Here is a 22951-nt window from a genome sequence, read left to right as displayed (position 1 = left end):
AGGTAATGGTTCCAGTCTGACGCAAAGCGGCTGCAGGTTTGCTAAATGGATCTGTGCTGGACTCTGTTGTGGACTACTGCCCATTATAAATACATATATGATTATGAATGGACCCAGACAGACCCTTCCTGTTCTTTGATCAACCTGCGACATTAACTCATTGTTTTATTTTCTAACAATGCAGCTTTGCAAACAAACCCACTCTCTCCAGACTATCTTGGTGGCCTGCTGCGTTTATTGAAAACACTTAAATATACAGAGGATTGGACTTGCTCCCAAACTTTGTGGTAAATGGGGAAGATTACTTTTTTATGTACTGTGAAAATATTTCAAAGTCATTTCTCAATTATCAGTTATAAAGCCTGTTATTGTTCTCTCATGGCAGACTCCATACTGGTCCGTGCTCCAGACAGGTATTTGGCTGCATGTCATCAGCCTGCAGTTTTTTTCCACAGTGCAGTTTCTTAGCATTATTACAAATTGTTTGTGAACTCTACGTCTCTGCCAGTGATTAAGACGTCGAGCCTGCAAGTCAACCGTGTGATGTTGTCTCTCACTGCAAAAAACAAAATCCAAGGTTGATAGAATAAAACCAAACCTTAGAAAGATCCATCACAGATCAGCATCTCGAACTTCTCCAAACTGTCAGTTTAGATTGAATAAGATATTTACCATGTGAGCCAGAGTATTATTTTCACCAGGGTCTTTCTCTATCTCTGACCCAATAGACAGATTATCAACAAAATTCGCTAGAAAATTCCTCGGGAAGGTATTTTCACATTTTATGGTTTCGAGATGGCTGCTCAAATGTCAAAGCAAACAGAAACATGGTTGAAAAAACACATTTTCCACAAGTCTAGACAAACAATCGCAAGTGTGCATTTACTTATAGAGCCACATAGCAAAATTGTTTTATGCCCACATCCCATATCCGTCCCTCATGCTGCATGGAATGATGGCACTTGGGCAGTCACCTGCTGTTTGACACATCTTGTCCACAAGTAAGCAATAGCAATACAACATGTCAACCAACAGTGCCAAAGGTGGCCTGAATTTGTTTTGTGTTATTTGGGCCATATTTACCATTTACCAAACAGGCCCCTTTAAATTCACTTCCGGATTACACCTCGCCTAGACGACAGCATATTTGCCAAAAAAGGCCTTGATTTTTTGTAGGATATTTGGCTTTTAAATTTTTTACTTACTGTTTGCCTTAAATTTTCCATGTTTAACTTGTGAATTCACCTTGTAACTGTGCTTTGAAAGGTGCTTTATAAATAAGCCCAATTGATATTTATCAGAAAATGATTCCACATCGTATGATTAGAATAGAACATACAACCTTTATTGTCACTGTACAAAAGAAAAGAAGTGCAATTAATTAAGTGGTGCTGCCTCTAAAAACATTGCAAAAAATATATTTATTAATTAATAACAAAAAAATATATATATAATCCATGTATACAAATGGATTTAAGTTGGACTTATAACACTTAATATATGTATATATTTTGTTGGATATATAAAACTTTATATATATATATATATATATATATATATATATATAGTTGGATATATAAAATCCCCTCCTACTTCCCCTCCTTTCCTTTCCTGGTCTACTACTTCCTCCTGTGGCTCCACCCACAGAAGTTACATAGGAGGCTAGCTTACCTGGCTCACTCTGAACAAACACACCTGGCTGGCCACATGGTGCAGGCCTCATTCTTTCAATCCTGGACTCTGTACATGACCAATGTGAGTTTTGCTTGTTTGATGGTCCCATAGTGAACAGATTTGATTTGTATTCATGATAAACGTGTTGATGTGTAAGTAATGGTTTAGTTTTTTTTATGTTAGTAGTAGATTTGACAACATATAAGTTAGTATTCAGGCTATGATTGTTTGTTAGCTCATTTCATGGAGGAATGTAGGCTATATTGTTTATATATAGTTCATTATATTCAATGATTTCAATGATCGGATTAATCCTAAATAAAATAATGGATTGACCACCACTGAGATAATATTAAAGGATTACAGTACTTCACTAATAAATCCAAAATGACCTAAACTGACTGCTAAACACAATATAACCTTAATCTTGCATTGATTGAAAAATAATTATTAATCATGTGGTAAAAATTTCACAATGATGTGATTAGGAAGTCATAAAATTAGGTCATATTGTGTAGCTCTGCATTAACTTTGGAACCATCACATTAAAGGCATGATCTACACCTTTTAGATTAAACAATCCTTTTTCATCATATTGCGTAATAAAACAACTAATTTATTACAATAAAGTTAGCATTGTCTGAATGTGGTATATGCAATGTGTGTGCCAGTATGCATCATCCTGTTTTTTTCTCTTATATATATATATATATATATATATATATATATATACCTGTTTATCTTTAAGTAAGATTAACACAAATAATCACCAGTGTATAAAACTGTCCTTTCTAGTAGTGTTGAAGTTGAGCTATGTGCCACCTACAAATTTGTCCACTTGGCAAATTGCAAAAAAACAAAGACATGCACGATGATCTGTGTTCCCTCAACTTTTATTCACTTTGTCTCCAAGGCTTTATTGTGCCAGTAATGATGCTGCTGGCAGTTTATCCTGTAAGTAATGTGAGTTACTGTCTAGACTGGAGTGATGCATAACAGGGGCCATTTGTTCTGATTCCTGACTCTGAGAAACACACTCATGTAAAGCTGCAGCGTGAGTGCAGATCAGAGCGGTAGTGCCGTGAAAATGTGTCATGGGCAGGAAGAGAGAGCGCTACTGCGTCTTGTCAGAAGTTGGATCCCAGAAAAAGTGAATGTGAAGTGAAATCACTGAAGACCAGGCAAAGCCAGTGTAAAGAAACATGAGCTGAGTGACGGAGATCTCAGATATGTTGTGCGCTAAGCTAACAGCTTAAACAGACAGACAGAGAGGTTATAACTCATTCTGCACAAGTTTCCACTTTTGACCTCTAAAACCTTGATATGTAGATGTATTAAGTGTGAATGCTGACGAGGCATGTGTTGTACTTGTGCAGAACATGCCAACAGTTTGAGATGAAATCTAAGCATTTTATGTAATAGTGTTGTGGTAATTTTTTGTGCTCTGTCTTATTCATTTCTCAGTAGGACCTTACATACTGCAACATTGTTTTTTTTGTTATTTTCAGTCAGTCTGCGTGAAATCAGGTAGACGACCAATAAGTGTGGCTTATTAGCCTCTGCCAAATGACCGCTACTGAACATAAATTAATTTTTCAAGGACTTTATATTTTTATCCACATTTGTTTGTTAGCAGGATTACAAAGATTTTAATATAATTAACATTGTGAAATGTGTGTTTTTCAGGGACATACTTAGGAGGTTGGTATCGATGAGTGTGTGTTCAAAAAAGTAGATCTTAGACACTCAACCTAAGGGAGTCTTTGGGCCTTGGCAGAGGTATGCACTGAGTGTCATGTCACTTCATTGACAGTTTACATTTAAATCGGTAACACAGAAATAAAGTTTGTGCAGTGAAAACCCAAATAACTTTTAGTGAAACCAAGCTGGGGATATCTTGGCCTGCTGAATATCACAGGTAGGCATGAATCACACAGCCCCCTCTCACACAGCCGGGTTAAACTGGAAAATCACCAATGGTATTTATTTTCAACAGCGCTGCCAAGTATTACTTAATACAGGGTGAGGTTCTGAGCCTATAAAATGGATCATATAGACTTTCAGCCAAATAGCTGTGGAGTGAGGTGAATGGTCTGCGGATTCAAGGTGGCACTGACAAACTTGACAGTCATCACCTTCAGGTTCACTGTGGCACCTTGAGAGGTGAGAAAATGTCCTGTGCACATGCTGTGAATGTAATTAAATGAGCTCCAAGTGATTCGAGTCATTAGAGAAAAAAAAGAGAAATACAGAAATTTTAATGATGTATTGTGGAAAGTTTGAATCAACAGGCTGGATGGGATTAATAAACAAAGCTGCAGACAGTGAGGAAAGTGCCAAAATGATCACAGGGGGATTGCACTGTCCATAAATTTCTTTTGACTCCTCAATGCCGCATCGGACAGGGTAGCTATTTGCATGGGGTAGATTTTAATGCTGAGAAAATCTGGCTCCGATGAGATATTGGACTGAGAGTGGAGCCCAAACTCATCCATCATTAGTCTCGCCTTGTCTACAACCCAGCAGCCACCCTCAAAAGTCTCTTGACTCATCGGCCAAGGATGGATGGAAGACCAGCTCTCCAGCCAGTGTGGTTTTCATTAGCTTAGCAAATGTTTCGGCCAAACTCAAAACACTTCTACCTGCTTGCTTTGCTGCTTGTTCTTAGAGATACCATCATTCTGATGCTTCTTGTGAATTTACCCATATGATGATGGTGTGATTTAAAGCTTAGGAGGAGCTCAATAGATAAGACTGATTGTTTGGTACCTGATGACCTCTACACCCGTGCAACATGAAAAGCCATACTGTCATTATGTCACTTCAAATGCAAATCCAGACTGAACTTTGATGTTTGGTGGACAGGAAACTGAAGCCACAACTGGCTCCTGGGCCCAGTCCCAATGTCTGCCCTCATAGACCTGCATTCCCAATAAGCTCGAGGTTCAGCACTGTCCTGCTGTGAAAACGATAAGTGGTTGAGCGCCCTTTCATTACCTTTTTTGAGCTCCTCATGCACACATTAAGTCTTCAAGGCTGCTGACTCTGCTTTAAGGAATAAACCCGCAACTCCTGGTCTTTTAATGTTAAAACTGGGGATGACAAGTCTTCTGAAATTATGAAAAGTAGGTTTATATATAGCAGTAAGCCCTCTCTCATAATTCTTAATGTACTTGAATCTATTTTTACCAATAAATATCGACTTATATCTAGAAAGTGAGAAAAATATGCTGAATCCAATTGTCCATCTGAATTTGCAGAATGAGCCTTCACAGACGTCCCTCATACATTTCCTATGTGTTCATCGTCACACCCAGTCTGTGAGAGCACCAGACCACTAATGGATCAAATGTGCTGTGAGGCAGGATTATTTGTCTCAATCCTCTTGGTACTGACAGTGACAATTCATGCAGCATATGCACAGGGTCTGTTGTGTTACCTATGAGATAGAGATTGTGGGTATGTACAGAAAAGTTTTCCATTTTCCATTTATATGAGTTGTACTTCTTATGTTGCATTCAAGACAGAGTTCTGAGCTGCATGTAGCTGAGCATGCCCTAGTAGCATTACCTGAAATACCTTTATTTTGTACCAAGTCTTTGCAACCTACAGTTTTAAAATCACTCATCCACATAGGAAAGTCATTGGATTGAGGCATAATTCAACCAACATATGACGCGACCACATTTTTAAGTCACAACAGCGTAGATCAAAACAGACAAATCCAAATTATTCAGCATATGCATATGTTGTGTGTGCACTGTTAAAGTTTCATACATCAGCAAATGTATACATCAAAAGTGAAGTGTGTTTGAATTTACATGTGGTTGTTATTAACAAAGCTTTTTCTATAATCAAATCCATATTCCTGTAAACTTAATCTGAGGTCGGCAAACTCAAGCAGATTGTTTGGAATTCTGCAAAAAGTTCACTTGAGGACTTTCTTTGACTTGAATGGATAGATAGATAGAGTACTTTATTCATCTCCGGAGGGAAATTAAGTCGTCAATGGAGGATGCAGACAGTCCTCAGCTTGTTGGTGACTCTGCAAGTGTAGGGCAGTTCACTCAGTTTGGATTAAGCCAAACACTAGTCAAAATAACTACATGGAACTCAACCATCAGGGCATTTTTAACTTAAAGGTTGTAATACATTTAATGTAATGCAATTTAAATGAAAATCAATAAAGCTGAAGCTAAAGCCGAAGCAATGACATCTGAGGACTGGCTGTCTGTGAGGATGTTAAAACATTTCTGGATGTTTTAAAGTAACTACGACAAGGCCAGATTTCTCCCAGGGTGACTGATAGTGAGGGAGGGAGAGAGTGAGTAAAGCTGCACATAGTTCTACAATGAAGCAACAACGCAAAACACAAAGAGAGACCATATATGTTATTACGAGTGTGTAAATTAGTTTAGTTTCATTTTAAAACTGCAGTGGGACAAAATAGACTATGGTGGGCCATTGATGGGAATCATTGACGATATAAAAAACACAGATTATACCCCTACATACATTTTTGCCTCTGGCTACAATGGGTTGTCTCATGAAACATGTAGGGCCCTTGCACATAGAAAAATTTATACTGATGACTTGTTGGGGAGGAACATGGAGCATTAGATCACTGGTCTTACATGAAAACATTATAAAAACATGCAATAATACAAAAATATGTTTATTTCTCCTCAGAAAGAAGGCACACAAATCAGTGCTTTGGGATATTTTAACATTTGTAAAGAGGTAAATCTTTCACTTTTGTGAGGAATGGAACGGACATATCTGATCTGCCCCTGATCTCGTAAAGGTTCAGTAATGTTGAAACCTGGTTAACGGTGAGGCAACAGAAGGATCGTGCTCATAATTGTGTGTTCATGAGATCTCTCTTTGCGCCAGTGTCTCTGCAAATAGGATCATGTTTAGGAAACCTTGCACCAGCTGGACCTGTAAACCTGTAGAAACCTCTCTTATTCTCTGACTGTTATATGACCATGCAGGGCAATAACCAGATCTAATGATACGTGGAGTATTAAACTTTGGCCTCTTCAAACATGAAGCCTGTCTGAGTGGAGGAAAAAATGGTAGAAGGTGAAATGGCCCAAATGTGTATAAATAATGGAAACTAGCAGACAGCAGGACAATGATTAACCATCAAATTTACATGTGATTGTGATGCAACTACTTCAAGATTTGTCATTTATTTGTGTTGTTGTAGTTATTTTCCCAGCTTATAGAATTCCAGACGACTTTGATATATTGATTAATGATCTTGTTTACTTTCCTTCAAGTTGTGAGTTCAATGTGTTAGTGTGATCGATGGTGTTGAAACGTAAATTAACGCATTTCCTTGTCTTCTGTCAGGCTGTTTTCTCGACTTGTCCAAATGCGTCTCACTTTGACATTCTTAATGTTACCCACCAGTGTCAGGGAGCTATTTTCCTGGAGAATGTAATCTGACTGGCTAAATGTGATCTGAAGTGGTTCTTTGAAGCTTAATTATCTTAGTTGTGTAATTAACGACCAGTCTGACAATATGGGGGACAAATAACAACACTGAGACCGGTTTTCTAAATGGAATTGCCCAGTTAAGTGCACCATTTGACCTGTAGACATCATAAACCTTAGAATGTTTTTCTCTAACCAGTTTTCAGAGGAAAGACATTTAACTCTGCCTATGAGACAGTGAGGGCATGACATTAGGCTGCTGAGTCACCCGCAGTAAAGTTATCCACCGTCTCCTCAACTCAACAGCATACATGTCTGCAGGAAAGATCAAATCATGCTACATTCCTCTGCTCATGTCCTCAGTCCTGATCATATCCAGACACAATGCGTCTTGTTCTTCTAGTTCGCAGCTTAGCAGACAGACTGCTTGGGGCAGTGGGGTCTTAGAGGCGGGATCTCACCATCTGATGATGCAGATGTGGAGCTGTCATGACGTGCACGTGATGATGGTTTTACAGTGTGCCATATGGTCCATGCTGTACTGTCCTGATGCATCACATTGATTAGAGGAGATAGCATGCAAGGTATGTTGTTGATGAGGCAGTGTGTAGAGCTCAGAAGGTCTGCGAGAGGCCCCTCACGCACTTAGCAATTTCACAGGGGGGACATGCAGCCCTAAGCCCTCACTAAGTTACCAGTTACCTGAAGTCCCTTCTCACTTGTCCATATCGGGACATGGCCTGTGTCATGGACCGTATACTCAGGAAATTACTTCACAGTAAGGAGTGTGTCAACAGAACACTGATATGAATAACAAAGAACATACACACGCACACATTACCCATAAAACATTGCAGGACACAGTATTCCTCTATAATCATTCAATGCTCGCGCAGTCTGCAGATGTCTACACACCAGCCCCTCTGAAAAACACCCAGATCCCTAATATCAATGTGTTATTCATATTCAGACCTGGAACCTGTACTACATTGCCAATTCAACATACTCCTATTTAAAAATTAAATGTCCCTGTTCAGTTTCCAACAACAAGCAAGATTGTTAGAACCATATAACTAGTATAAAGTTCTTAATATAATATGAGACTATGCTGATATCTGCAGATAAATTCAGTTTTACTGACATTCAACAAAGGGAATTTTAAACAATATCATTAAAGGACTAACATAGAAAGAGACCACTCAAAATATTATTGAGTCAACCGGAAAAAATAAGCAGTTTGTGCCTGAGTATTTGTTTTGGTCTGAGTATGAAATGACTACTATGAACAGAAGCTGAAGTGATGACAGTTTCTGCTGCCAAAGCAGAGATAACAAGTTTATGTCTAATGAGGGCAATCTAACTGAAATCTTTATTTGTAATCATGAGAAATAATTAAAAGTGGATATGATGACTATAGTTTTACTGTGATCTGTTATCTAAAGCAGCTTAGAGGTGCAGTGTAGGTTACCATGGTGATATACCCCGGTATGAAGAGACCCAGCTTAGTAACTCTAAGACACTAAACTCAAAGCTAGGGTTGGTAATCCTGGCAAAGCTACCAAGTGCAGGCTATAATAAAAACAACTGATCTCCCCCTCTCCCATCGGCCCTCTTGTGAAAGCTACGCTCACATGAATGTGGATCTGTAGAACTGTTAGAAGCTGACCTTTCTCGTCTCTGCTTGAGCGGCGCATGTCTCCCTGGCTGAATACTCCAGTCATGCACAGTGAGAGGCAGGATGCGTTCAGCCAGGCAGGTCAGTTAGTGACAGGCCGGTACACTAGCCAAGAAAAGAAGAAAATTAAACAAAATGTCTGCTTTTGCAAATAAGAGAGAAGATAAAAACATTACATTTGAAAGTGGCCCATGGAGACATTAAGCCTGTTCCCTTCTGTTGCTGCTGCATATTCCATCCCAGACTCAAACTAAGTCTTAGTTTCTTTAACATGGATACTTCAAGCCTCACTGATCTGCATGTGTCCCATAACAGCACTCTTAAAAGGACATACTGTACACCCTGGCCCTGAATAAAGACTTAAGACGCTTTATGAAAGAATGTAATTGTCTGGAACAAGACAGATGAGAGACTGGATAATGGAGGCCAATGGCTCTCTGGCAAAGTAAACAAAGATTTAATTAATGTGTGTGTATGTCCTGTGTTACATTACAGACAGATCATACAAGAGTAAGAGATACCTGTCAGGTTGTGAGTTTACAAGACACATAATCGTCCATAGTTTGATTCAGCAGTAGCAAAGAAATTCTGCTTTAATTACATCCCAGCATCAATAGCTCTAACATGTTCCCCAGGTTCCTGCAGAGAGGACGCTGTAACTGCCGACGTAAAAGGTCACTGCAACAACACACAACTGGACATGTCTATCAATCTTATGTCAGGATTTTAGAAATGAAAGGTCAGCTCTTACAAAAAAGGCCATTTGATGCAGGATGAAAGGAAATGTGAAATCTACATTGGCCAAAAGCGTTTAGCCACATCACAGTGATGAGGCTAACAGCCTCTCCAGCCAGAGTGCACTGAACTTACAGTATGAGGAGGGAAGGATTGCTTTGTAAGGGGAACCCATGTGTCTGGGAAAGTGAATATGCAGAAACAAAGGCCTCATGGAGCGAAACTCAACATGTTTGTGGTTTTTATTGCACCTTTAAGGAGACATGAGTAATGTTCACAAGAATGGAGACAAAAAAATATAGAAAATGCCCTTTTCAGCTTTTTATGTCCAAATGTGAATAGATCCACATGAGGGTCCATTTCAGATCATAGAGATAAAACAAAATGACACACGTTGATTATCTTGCTGTTGCAATGCTGTTAATCTTGGGAAATAAATAAATTCTGATTCTGATTCTAACTAGAACTGCTCTCAATAGAGTGCATACAGTCCCCTTAAGTTAAGACAAACCTTGTGGCAAAGGCCACATTACTTTTTTTGCCCAATTTGATAACATAAAGGGGGGGGGGGGGGGGAACTACACCCATAAGATACCACATTTAAATCAACTAGATCCACAATTTTATTTGGAGCCGCAACAAATTTCACACACTCATCGTTTCCAACGATGTCAACGTTCTTTCATCACTATTCACACACTTTTTTTTGGAGAAATCATTGAAGCTGAAAAATGCCTACATCTCAATGTTAAAGAAAGTGAAGAAAAATTCTAGATCTGCAACCCTATCCAGATCAAGATTTAATATTTTTTTTCCCTGACCCATACCACATTCTTCCACTGAGTTCTGTCTCAGTAGCTGTATTCATAATCTGCAGCTTAGCAGCTAATCATTATTTCACGTTTGCATTTTCATCTAACAGCATAAACATGCTCAAAAGACAGTAAAAAAAAAAACTGCAATATCACATCACAGTATTGTTATATATCTGTAACACACCAGTCAGTCTGTATTCAACCAGTGATCAAGCTCATGCTTTCCATCACAAAATGCCTCTGCAAGTCTTCAGAGACAAATCTGTCTACAAGGCATGTTCCACAAATCACTCCTCACCTTTTGGTGAGGTGTTGTTGAAATATGAAGTTGCATGTCACTGCAGATCATAGACAGACATGCATCTATTAACCGTGGCTCTCAATGAGAAAGATGGTTGCATTAGATAACTTGTTATAGTGACAGCAGCAACTTCAGTCTGTGTATCATCTTCCTGATTATCAATATTATCCAATCTCCTACACCAATGACAAAAATAGCACATGGCTGGATTAACCCATTGCACCCACTTAACGAAAAAGTAAACTGTCACCATCAAATACTAATCCTGTACAGGAAACAGTGGATAACAAATGACAGCCACAGCCTGGATTTCAACTGGGCTGCAAGAACAATAGCTGATCAACCAGATACAAAATCATATCTGACTGTAAACAAACCTGATTTAAATCTCTCATGCATTGCTGAACTAAAATGGTACACAGAGTTCATTCATCTGTCAAGGCCCAACAGTCCCAGTATGAAACCATCGTATTTAATCTTGGATCAGCACCACACTCATGAATATCAGTCCCCTATACAGGTCTGATTTTCTCATCAAGATCAATCAATTATTCCCTTCGAAATCAACGAAAATGTCAAAAATAATGGATTTGGCCGGATCAGCACCAAAATTGAATACATTTTCCCCTGACCTACATCAGATCCTTCCGCCAAGTTTTGTGGTAATCCGACTAAAAAACAATGATGAAAACATAACTTCCTTGGTGGCAGTCATAAGGGTGTATTCTGAATGATTTGTTCAATTAACCATCATTTGTTGCATTAAGAATAGTGAAACACTGCAGATTTATTTTGCTCTGCTAAAGATCTGGATCAGCAAAATATTCCCCAACTTCAGAGACCTCTTGTCTTCTACGTGTTTCCACATTTTACTTCGGTTCTGGCTACCATAATAAGTTGCACTTGATAAAAACTGGGTCAGGGTAGGAGCTACCTGGTTGGAATTCCCTGTGCATTGCCCAGGGAGTCCTCCATGTCTCCCTGACTTTCCTTTGATTGTCAGCTCGGAGCTTTAGAGTCACAGTGGAACAGACTTAACGAGGTGCTGAGTGTCTTTCCAGCCTCGTATGTGGAGGGCCAAAGGTCCTGTGACTGTCCAACTCAATACTTCCATTAGTTACTGAAGGGAGTGACGTCAAGTGTTTCTGGCCCCTGATCATCATACAGTAATTGAAAATAAGCCTTTAAAGATTGAAAGAGATATAAGGTGTGATATTCTGCTTTTCAAAAACTTAGACAGAGGAAGTGGTTCATGATATTAATCTATACTTCCTGCAGAATAAATACAAGAGCATTTGAGGTCACCAGCTCAGGTTTTCATGGACTAGACTTGGTTTCTCAGATCAAATCATAGATAATTGCAGCAGCTGCTCTGACACTTGTGGGACTAGGGCCTTGATTCATGGCATCACACATACTCATCTTTTACTTTTTCACTTTCACTTGTCTGACGGCTTTGGAGGGGTGAGATGCGGAGGAATGACGAAGAAAAATAAATTACTTCAACAAATGTGGATAATATGACATTTCCATTTCATCCAAGTTAAAAACTGAATTCCTGCATGGGCTTTGTTGAATCTGTACTGATTGTTTGACATTGCAGGTGTGCATATTTTTTAAAAGAGTTGAATTCAAGCAGTCTCTTTCGCTCCATAGTCCATCCCTCAATTCTGACTGCTGACTCTGCTTTTTCACAGAAAATATTGCTTCTGCAGCTAAAATACCTGCATAAATGGTGGGGAATGAGTCAGTTTGTTTATCTTGTTACTCTTTTTTGAATATACAAAAACTGTGGACCAGCACTCCATGGATTTTTTATGTGATCATAATGACATATTCCCACCACTTCAAATTTTGTAGAAAGAGTTCCAAACGATAAATTCATGATAACTGATGATTCTTGCAACAGCACTGCATCTGCCCCTCAGTCTTACCCTGCTTTATTTCACAGTTTGCATATTTGCCAGATCACGAGATGCCTGTAACACGAAAACTCAGAGACCTTGAAAGGAATATCACCCTGGGACTGCTTCTGTATGCCAGACATTTGAGACATGAATCATTGTGGCAAAACAAGTTATTGTTCATCCTTTAAGCATGTGAAACTGAAGACGTTCAGGGGAAAACAATGTTTCTTTCCAGAGGTTACAGCTCTTTTATCCTGTACATCAATCTTTTCTGCATTTAGGAAAAAGTGGCACGTGCAGTTTTATGTGCATTAGAACAAAGTAATTCACTGAGTATGTGCTGTGGATGAATTAAAAAGCTACTTTCAGTACATCATCTGAAAATACAAGATTTCATGTGCAAGTTCTTCATATCTGAGTTAGTTCATTTCGTAGAGGTCATAACTATTGGCTAGTTGCCATGGTAGCCAAATTGTTAATAAATATAAACTGGAGAATTTTGTTGCATACAACACTTTTTCTCTTTTTGCCACTACACCATCAGCCTCTCACAGTCCGCTTTTCTCTCAAACCTCTGCCTTTTTCTCCAGCTTCTGCTTATGGTTCATCTCTCCAGATTGGCTGTCAAAGGGCACTTTCACACCTTTCTTGTTCGGTCTTGACTTTTGGACTTAAAGACAAAATGACAGGTGTGAGAAGTACTTTGGACATTACAATGTGAAACCAAAACTAACCGGATCAGTGTTTACAATGTTACTTGTAACTAGACATAAATCGTGGTTCAGACCGTGGCCCAGACTATCAGGTGTCCACCAGATGTCTCCAGACTTTTTCTCCGTTATTGTGTCCAGACACAGGTTGCCACTTCCCCAATCAGCACAGCAGTCACCTGATCTCTGCTTACCTGTTCCCCATTCCTTGTCAGCCTCTCACTACTGATACCAACCCTTTGTTTGCAATCTTTTTCAGATTGTCCGCTTGTGTTCTCGATAAGAGTGTTCCTCCTGTTACGACTCCTGTTGGCTGTTTCTGGATGCTCACCTGGCTGCCTTTCAATTCACGGTAAGCCTAATTTCCTTTATAATGTTTGTTTGCATTTCACCTCTGTCTGTGTTGCTGCTAGTGAACCTGACACAGCCCTCCTACGCAAACAGTCCGGCAGTCATCTTGAAAATCAATCAGTCAATCACAGAGGCCACAAATACACTAAGCACAAGGATAAGTAGTGGAAGAAGTGATTGACAATCGTTAAATATGTAATGTGCTGTGAGGAATTGAGAGACAGCCTCCTCATCTTAGGGGATAATGGTAATGACACACCTGCTGGAACAGTCATCCCCTGTCACCCCAGGTATCCCATCGAATCATCATCCTTCCATCAGCTGAAGGTTCGTCTTTATCATTTCATGCTCCCCTACATTTATTCCGTTGTCGTTCCTCATTACTTTTTGAATGGGCTTTCTGAATGGCTTTGAATTTTACCAAGCCAAATGGAATGAGAGCCAGGTCAGTAAACAGCAGGTGTGACGTTGATATATCACATCCATTAGTGAATGACTGGAATGTCGATGTCATCAAAAAGAGAAAGAGATCTTGCTGGCTTTGGTGTGTAACAGCACGCAAAGCAAAAATAAAAAGTAGGTTCTGGTATGAAGTTGGAGAAAAAGGTCAGCAATTAAATGTCTCTGACGTAAGTTTCAGTAGTAGATAATGACGGTGAAGAGCAGAAGCTCATTGTAGTGGTTTTACTGGAACTCTGACCTTCAGTCAAATGTAGCAGAAACCCTAGAGAACATTTGTGGGAGAAAAAGTGTTAACCAGGACAAAATGAGCCATGTTGCATTTCCATTATCAAAACAATACTTGAAAAGGAGCCATGTCCTCTCAGACTCTTGCAGTATTGGCACACATGCACACACACAAACACACAGATCCCCCTCCTGTCTGATCACAGCTGTCAGGAATCATCAGATAAGAAGCGCTCATCTGCTTTCCCTATTGAAAAATCTCTCTATAATGACAAACACAGACTGTCTGACTGTTCTTCCACCCCAAGACAGGCCACTAAAAAGATACACACTCCATTGTTCTCACACTCATCTTCTTTATCCGCCTCCTGTCTGTCCACTATGAATCCAAATACCTCCAAATACCTGCCTTTCCTTCTCGCCACTGACTGCCAAATACCCAGAATATCAGTGTCCTTTTCCATCTGGTGGGACCAACATACTCAAGGTTTCCTGTTTAAAAGTGAACCTCTGGGAGTTGACCACTGAGAAACTTAACCTAATAAAAGGCTTTCCACGTAGGTATTCATGCTTTGCTTAAGCAGATGATTGTACACCGCAAAAGATGCTAAAGATCAAAGATGCTTTAAGTAGATTGAGTGACAGTTCGAGAGTGCCACGCGATTCGTATTTCCACTAAAGAACTGAAAAAGCCCAATATGGTGGAACGCACGTTTGAAAAAAATGAATGCAAATTGAGGTCTTGCGAATTAAATGTTGCCTTCTCTAGAGCAGATAATGTAATACATGTTATGGTTGAGATGTTGAAGGAACCTTTCACCCTGGTTCACTGGGAACCCTTTACATCTTACAGTAATAACTTTTCCAATTACGTCTCTATTTCTTTACTGCAAAAAAAATCTGCTCAGAGCCCATCGTTAAAACAGAACTAGATGCAGAGGTGAAATGTGTGATACTGTGAGACCAAACTACTGTCTACATCTGGCACTTCGATCATTTCCCACAGCTATACTGCACTATTGGGAATTTCTAAATATCACCTTACCATTTCTATTAATTACATCTGACCCCTAGTTTGCCTCCATGAAAAGGGCTGATGTATTGCATTAGTCTTATGTTGCCTGCTTACAGGCCTCTCTTGTACCACATTGAAAACCTATACAGCAACCTTTCAAAGGTCTGTTTTTGTTTCCATGCTGTTTGACCGACACGTTTTTCTTCCAGAGGCGCTCTCTGTAGTCATAGGTCTGGATCTCAGACAGCTCCTCAACTGATGAGGAGACACTGCAAAAGTACTGTGTGTCTTTATGTGTGTATGCATCTTAAGTATCTGTGTGTGTGTGTACATGTATGTGAGGGGTACTGTATATAAAGATGGACAACCCATCAACCACATCTTCCTTCCAATATCCAGAATTAATCCATAATATCCTGTATATTGACCCTGGACTTTGCTCCAAAAGCTCTAATTGGAGCCAGAGTCTCTGTCTAAATCCATCTTCATAACCAAATGCTAATATAAAATTTTGCTAGCATACATTACTAACAGCCAATTGCTAATAATTCAGTCAAACTTGATATTTAATCTTCACACAAACAAAACAAACAAACCTTTAGTCTGCAAATAGAACTATATCAATCACATGAGGGGTCATACCATTCCTTGAGTCCTCTTAAAACGCTTGATGAATAGCACAATTTGAGACATGAAAGCTTTTAGCTACTGGTATCACTTTCCTCGCCAAATAATGAGGCCCAACTATGTTGTTGAAAAAGCTTCACTCTTCAACAGAATGAAAAGGGGGGAAGAAGAATATTCCCACCCACCACTTATTATACTGGTTTGAATCTGATACATCTAAATGAATATGAATCCCGTGTCTGAAGCGGGTAGTCACCATATGTTTTTTTGGACTGAAATGGATCAAACAGATGAGGAAAAGTACCCGTACAGCTGACATAATTTATGTCATTCAAGGCTCAGTCAAATGATTTGTCTCTTTTTCTCTGTCTCTCCTTTTCGCCGTCCACGTTGCGTGAGTAGACGCTTGATTTTGGCGAAAATAACATTTGGCTTTCTTAGGTAATAACACATGGTCATTAAATGTCTGCCTGTTCATATTTTCATTGTTTAGGTCAATATTGTGACTGGATGCTTACATAACCGCACTGGCCAGCTGTGAAATATGAACAAAACTGTAGTTGGGAAATTTGGTGTGCAACCTCTGATGTCATTTGTTTGTGGCTGAGATCCATACAAATCCTCCATGTATGAGATGAATACAAACAAAAGCATGGCCTCACTGTGGTGGAGCAATGTGCTGGAGAATTACAACATACGTTACCAAAAAGCTGTCAAACAAGGTTAGGTGAGATAAACCAACGTAAGATCATAAGTTTGAAGATTTTATCTCATGAAACTTTAGTGAGAAAGGTTTTTTACAGAGACGTGTGCGTGTGTTTTTTGTGTGTGCGCGCAATTGTGGGGGGAAAGTAACATTTCTTAAATTCCTTTTCTTCGTTTAATGTGTCCAGCACACATACACATATGGCTTCTCTTTAGAAAGTTGTGCACATAAAACAGTTTTCCTTGCCATTGAGACTGTTGAAGTCTGAACACTTTGATAAGAAAAACACATTTCCTTGTGATTCACAGTATAAATAATACATACAGGTGGTAAATGGATATTTATATCCTGCTGAAATGTCTGTTATCAATACCTCTCTTTCACAACATCATTGTTCAGTCAAATATGCTGTTGGTTATGATGGAAGATAGCACTGGAAGGCACACTAGAGAACAGCACAATACTACTTCATTAAAATGTAGATGTTTTGTAATGAGGTCTTGAACCTGATTTGTTGATCCAAGGAACACTGCCCTGCACACAACACATTTACAGGCGGTACAGTATGTAGAGTCATTGGAGCTCCTGGCAAAATAAAGATTGTTCAATTATAGATCCTCCTCCAGTTTGTTGGAGTTTCATTATGCAATGCCTGTCAGAGTTCATTTGAGCAGCACATATCTAACTTTAATTGACTATAAACACTCTAAGTCTGACTTGGAAGAGAGGTCTTTTATTGAGATGGCAGATGCACCTGAGCATGCTCGCTGAACTTGCAGAATGTCTCCAGGCATCAACTGCCACCTCCGTCTATTTGCGTAGTGTTACCTCTCCAGCTGTGATACTGCTTAGAAAACTTTAAAATGAATGTAAGGATTTTTTTTCTTTAAGTATGTGGCAGGAGTTTGGGTTACAAGCCATCCTGTTACTGTAATACTGCAGCTAGAGATTGGCCTGAGGCATTAGTATTAACCCAGAAAGTCAGTGAAATTAACTTTTGAATGCGATAAAACATGGTGTGTGACCTGCCTTATTAAGATGGTTTCAATATTTTAATTAATTAAAAGATTTACACATTTGGGTGCACATGGAATTGTAGTTTCAACCTCCTTATCTTGAGGATTATAATTTGTTTTCATGATTACATCAGTATGTGTCCACATGCCTGTGTTCTTCATACGCTCTGTTGTTTCTGTTTCATTGGAGAATCAATGACTGGGATCATAAAAATAGCAATAACCATATCAGTGTAATGTGGTCAATGACACAACCCCTGGCAACCCAATGTAATAAACTGTAATATTGTTGTCTGCGGCCCGAATCATTTCTGAAGCATCAAATATCAAAAACTATTGAGTGGCATTTATAAAAAGACATTCTCAGTGATATTATGCAATATTCGCTGATTTGTCACAATTAAACTAATGTTTAAATTCAGAGAAAAAGTTGAGAATCATATTCAGTCAGGGTTCATTTGAAGTATCAAGACAAAGTCTGATTGGTTCAGTATGAAAACCAAAGAATCAGATTTGTGAATTTGGTTGGAGAAAATGCAGACAGGGAAAGAAAGTGCAAAGTTTGGGCCAGGCTTTGTCTTACACTAGGTACATGCTGAAACTCAGTTAAAAAACTATAAAAATGTTCAAACATCATAAGAAATAAATTGTGCTTTCAGTTTTGTACTTAACAACCTGAGTTACTGCACAGTAGTGAAAGTGATAGACCTCATAGATGTGGTCATGAACCATCAGTCTTCTCTTGGCATCAAATCAACTGAAGAGCAATGGTGTCAACCAACAGAATAAATGTGGTTTTCAGGAAGTAGATCATCTTGTGAGGTCTGTTACTCGATCTTTGTCTGTCTGAACTAAAGCTCAAGAGCTAACGAAGTGTGTGTGTGTGTGTGTGTGTGTGTGCGCGCACCAGTATGGTAAAGCTGTCTTACTTTTGTCTGGGAACAGTTTTATTTCAGTGGTAACGTCTTCCCAACACACAAGCTTAGCTAAAGTCTTGGAATCCAGACTTGTCCTGTTCTTTTTTGTGGGCAAAAAGTGTTTGGCACCTTCCACCTTCAATCCAGACAATACAGAAAAAGAGTATCAGCAATAATTAATAAAATACTAACACCAGTTGAGTTAAAAATCACATTAATACATTTTACAAAGGAAGTAAATATTTCTCTAAAATCTTTTCTATATTCTAACTAAGTTCTCTAATACAAAGTCAGTGGGGACAATTAGTGGTCAATTAGTGGTCACTGAAATAGCAACATCTTAATTACAACCCTACGAGGATACACACAAGTTGGACTTTGTCTGTAATATCACAAGAACAAAGCTACAATAATAAAGTCCTATACATAATGAGAACAAAGACATGATATCACGCTGATGACCGTGACATTAATCAGGATTTTACATCCAGAAGAAGTGAAAATCTTTCCAGCACAGGATTTCCTTACTGCTTATTTCCTAAAACATCTTTTTTTATTCCTGTAATATTATTACTTTTAACTTTTTTAATTATTCCCATAGTTTTAAACTTTTTTATCTTGTAATATTACGAGTTTACGGTTCTCATAATATTACGATATTACTCTCAAAGTCTCAAGTTTTCTTGGTTTTGTTAATGGCCCTAATTCTCCATCGTGCTTGAGTTTACATTTGTGCAAAACGTAATTTTCCACAACATGAGACAGCAGATCAGGATAATTGTTGAACCCAGTCAGTGTCACACTGTAGTATATCTCAGTGGCCATAAACCTCCGTTCCCATGTGTGATTCCAGTTGTCCTTTTCCTTTCCTCTTAATAAACATGTAATTTTCGCTGTGATTGATGTTTTTATGGTTCTTATTACATTCCCTCTCTCCCTGTCGCTGTGTCCAATGGCTAAACCAGTCGGTCTCCTCCGCCCCGTGGTCCCCATAAAAGTGATGGGCAGTGAAGACCCTGCACTACCAAGTAAATTCCTCTCTGCATCTCCTGCTGTAATTCCCATTACTGCCTTGGACTCCAGAAGCTCACATCCCCCCAAAAAAAACCTGTTCATTCTTTCCCTTCTCCTCCTCCTCCTCCTCCTCCTGCACCTCCTCTCCTTCCCTTCTTTAACACATGAAAGCTGTGGTGTGCATCATTCAAGAACTGTAACAATAAATTTTGTGCCTATGAGACACAATCACGACAATTTTAAATCCAGAGTGAGGAAGTGATGTAACAGACATATATGTGCTATGGGCTGTTATGTGCATATGTTTAGGTTTAACTACACTAAGAAAAAAAAAAAGCAAACATCCACATTTCATTTTAATTTCTCACTGGTTGCTGAAATGATACAACAGTCAATCCCTCGCAAGCATATTTTCCTTTATTTTTGCCAAACTGAGACAAATAGGTCTGCAGAGCCGACAATATGGACTGACATCATGAATTACATTGGATTTATGTTCATCATACATTTTTCTAATAAAGAATTTATGACAGTTTGGCTCTGCACTTAAAAGCAAAAGAGCCTCTGAAATCTATTTTTAAAAGCTGGTGTATGAAAATGCACTGTGTCAACTGATCTCCTCTCTTCAACAGAATACTAATGACTTCTTCGTTTCTTCAGTGGCTCGGGGGTCACGTTTCACTGTAAATTCCACGAACCGCACATTCAAACAAGTCCTATTTTATGCACTGTCTTATGACGTGATAACATCAGAATAATGTTACCTTTGGGGCTGTGTGACAGACACCGAGGCTCCTCGGAGAAAGCCACAGCTTTGAACGTGAAGTGCCAATGGAGATCTTCAAAGCTGCGAGTGTTACCACAGAGCCATCGTAATTATGACCAATTATATCAGGGCTCACTACACTGGTCTGATTTATGCTAAGGCTTGCACCAGCTGACATCATATTAATGGAAATGTCAATCCAGGCCAGATATCTGTGATACAGTGTGTCCCCAGCCGAAAAAACTTTAAATCTACTCAATGACAGTTTGTTTTACAGCACATGATAATGATAACATTATTTGTGTTGCACCTTTCAAAACAGCAGTTACATTATTATAATCCATGACCAGTAAACCAATATGACATTATATAACAGTAATGGAAAAAGAAGAGGGTAAAAGAAACTTAAGCAACAGCTGAAAACAGTGAAGTAAAACCATTTAGAAACTGACAGTGAGTTTCTCAGGTTCAACTACTTGATTGAGTCTCTGTCACCTTAGGTTTTGACTGTGGAATATCTAACAGGGCCTCATCAGGGGATCTCACTTTGCAAGTCAACAGTTTTAAAATGTTCTTATCATTTGAAACAAACATTTCCTTGCCTCTCTAATACATGAAAGCATGTGAAGACTGAATTTGAATTGATGTGAGCTTCTTTCTTCAGTAGCTCAGTGATCTCACCACTGAACTGATACTGACACACTGACTGAAACTAGATGGTCACAGGCAGTGTTTTCACAAATTTTTTATATGTTTTTTATGATGCATGATGATAGATAAAGATAATATATTTAAATCTGTTTCTTCAATCAGGTTAAGCATGTCCATTAATAAGATCAATAAAACAGATTTTTGAAAACGTTTGTTTATATCAATAAGCAATAATAATCAGATTATTGACATGACTCTTATTATGATGTCCACACACTAATCTGTTTACATGGTTTACATGTAAATGTGTCTGATGAGGATTTTGAAATGCACTGTCAGTCAGTCTATTACTTACTTTTAAGTTCTGGGCCCCTGATGAAACGTCTTATTTCAACAACAACCTGGACTCATGTTTCCCAATACTTTCATTTTGTCAATACACTATTATGACCAAAAAAACATAAGACATCTGGTTACCCTCAGAGAATTCCACTTTAATCATTTCTTCTACTTTTGTCAGTTCACAATGTCTGTAAAAGTAATCAACTACAGACTATGTCTGTGGAGGAAATATCCCTGTACCAAGACTACAATGCAAATCAATTACAAAAGGACATAAGGTTAAAAAATGCCTGCAGTTGAAACCATGAAATCCAAAATAAATGTGATGCCTGAAATATGCATGTATGTATATAAATGAACAATAACAACTGAGCACTAGTGATATTTGAATTAATATTTCTGCTTCATATCTGTATTTTTCTAATCTTTCCTTAGAGACACATTTCAAAAACAAATGAGACCCACTGATGCATTGCTAATACTACGATACCTGACAACAGAAGGAGGATCCATTTAGCCATGAATCTCTAAGATATGTACCGGAGCACAACAGTATCATTTATAGAATTTGCTTTTTTTTGTACCACATCATTTATGCAGTTATTTGTGAAGTTCAGGCAAAAGACTGAATATATTTGATTTACATAGGCTTCTCTGTTATAACACAATTTAAATTAAAAAGACAACACTGCCTCCTTGTGAGCAGAGTTTATTGATGCAACAAGAAGGGGTTCATTGTTCTCTTGGTAAAATCAGGGTTTATATTAAATCATTTTCCATCAAGAAAAAATGGTTTGTGAGGACACAGGATGAGATGTTTTCGATTATTTGAATGCAACATCTTTGCAATTTGACCTTCTGTTAAAAAGGAAAAGCACAGATGGATGCAAAAATGTCCAGTTACCACAAAACAATACATCTTTGCCTTACTGTGATCACATGAGTTTAGTTTGTTTAGTTTAGTTTGGCAGCAGTATTGACTGGTACATGTTTGCATTGAAAAAGAGTTCAGGTGGTTTTCAGTATCAGTCCTTGTTGTGTGTGTGTGTGTGGGGGGGGCATGGTGCGATGGTGTCAGAATGGTACAGATGGTGCATTTAAATGCAAGATTCAATCATGGCATAAATACATCAATAATGTGACACAACTGCACAACTCTCTTCATGAAGGTTTTGGCTTTTTATTGTTTGAGCTTCAAAGCTACAGAGGAGGAACCATCTTAGGTTAGCCAGGCAGCGTTCCCCCTTTGAGCCCATGAGATATTATACAATATCCAGACGAGCCCTTGATGCTTCTCCTGCAGGTGCAGCTCTTCGTCACAGTCAGACGAAGCAATGACACGCTTTTAGTTTCATTGAAATTTCCATCAGGATCTCTGGATAGCTCAGGAATATGCTGTGGTCAGTTTTTTCATATTTAAGCTGCTTCCACCACATCCGAGCGAGGTAACCGTGACAACACAGTGGTCATCAGAAGGATACTGATCATTTGATCGGACATTGTAGGAGACTTAATATGCTGTAGTCATTTTTTAGTTCAGAGGAAATTGGAAATTGGTAGATACAGTAAAATTCATTAAAACTGACATTTCTTTAACCAA

The 22951-nt window shown here is 38.7% G+C and overlaps 1 long non-coding RNA gene across 1 annotated transcript; it reads left to right on the top strand.

Moving 5' to 3' along the window:
- The first annotated feature begins 1579 nt into the window (after window positions 1-1579).
- LOC109625585 (uncharacterized) lies at window positions 1580-21172 on the top strand. The gene is made up of 3 exons (XR_002202471.2): window positions 1580-1755; window positions 13519-13611; window positions 19544-21172. It is a non-coding gene; the product is annotated as an uncharacterized lncRNA (long non-coding RNA).
- Window positions 21173-22951: the final 1779 nt, after the last annotated feature.

This window comes from Paralichthys olivaceus, chromosome 3 (assembly GCF_024713975.1).
Source record: "Paralichthys olivaceus isolate ysfri-2021 chromosome 3, ASM2471397v2, whole genome shotgun sequence".
NCBI lineage: Eukaryota > Metazoa > Chordata > Actinopteri > Pleuronectiformes > Paralichthyidae > Paralichthys > Paralichthys olivaceus.
This window is presented reverse-complemented; position numbering and strand designations above follow the sequence as displayed.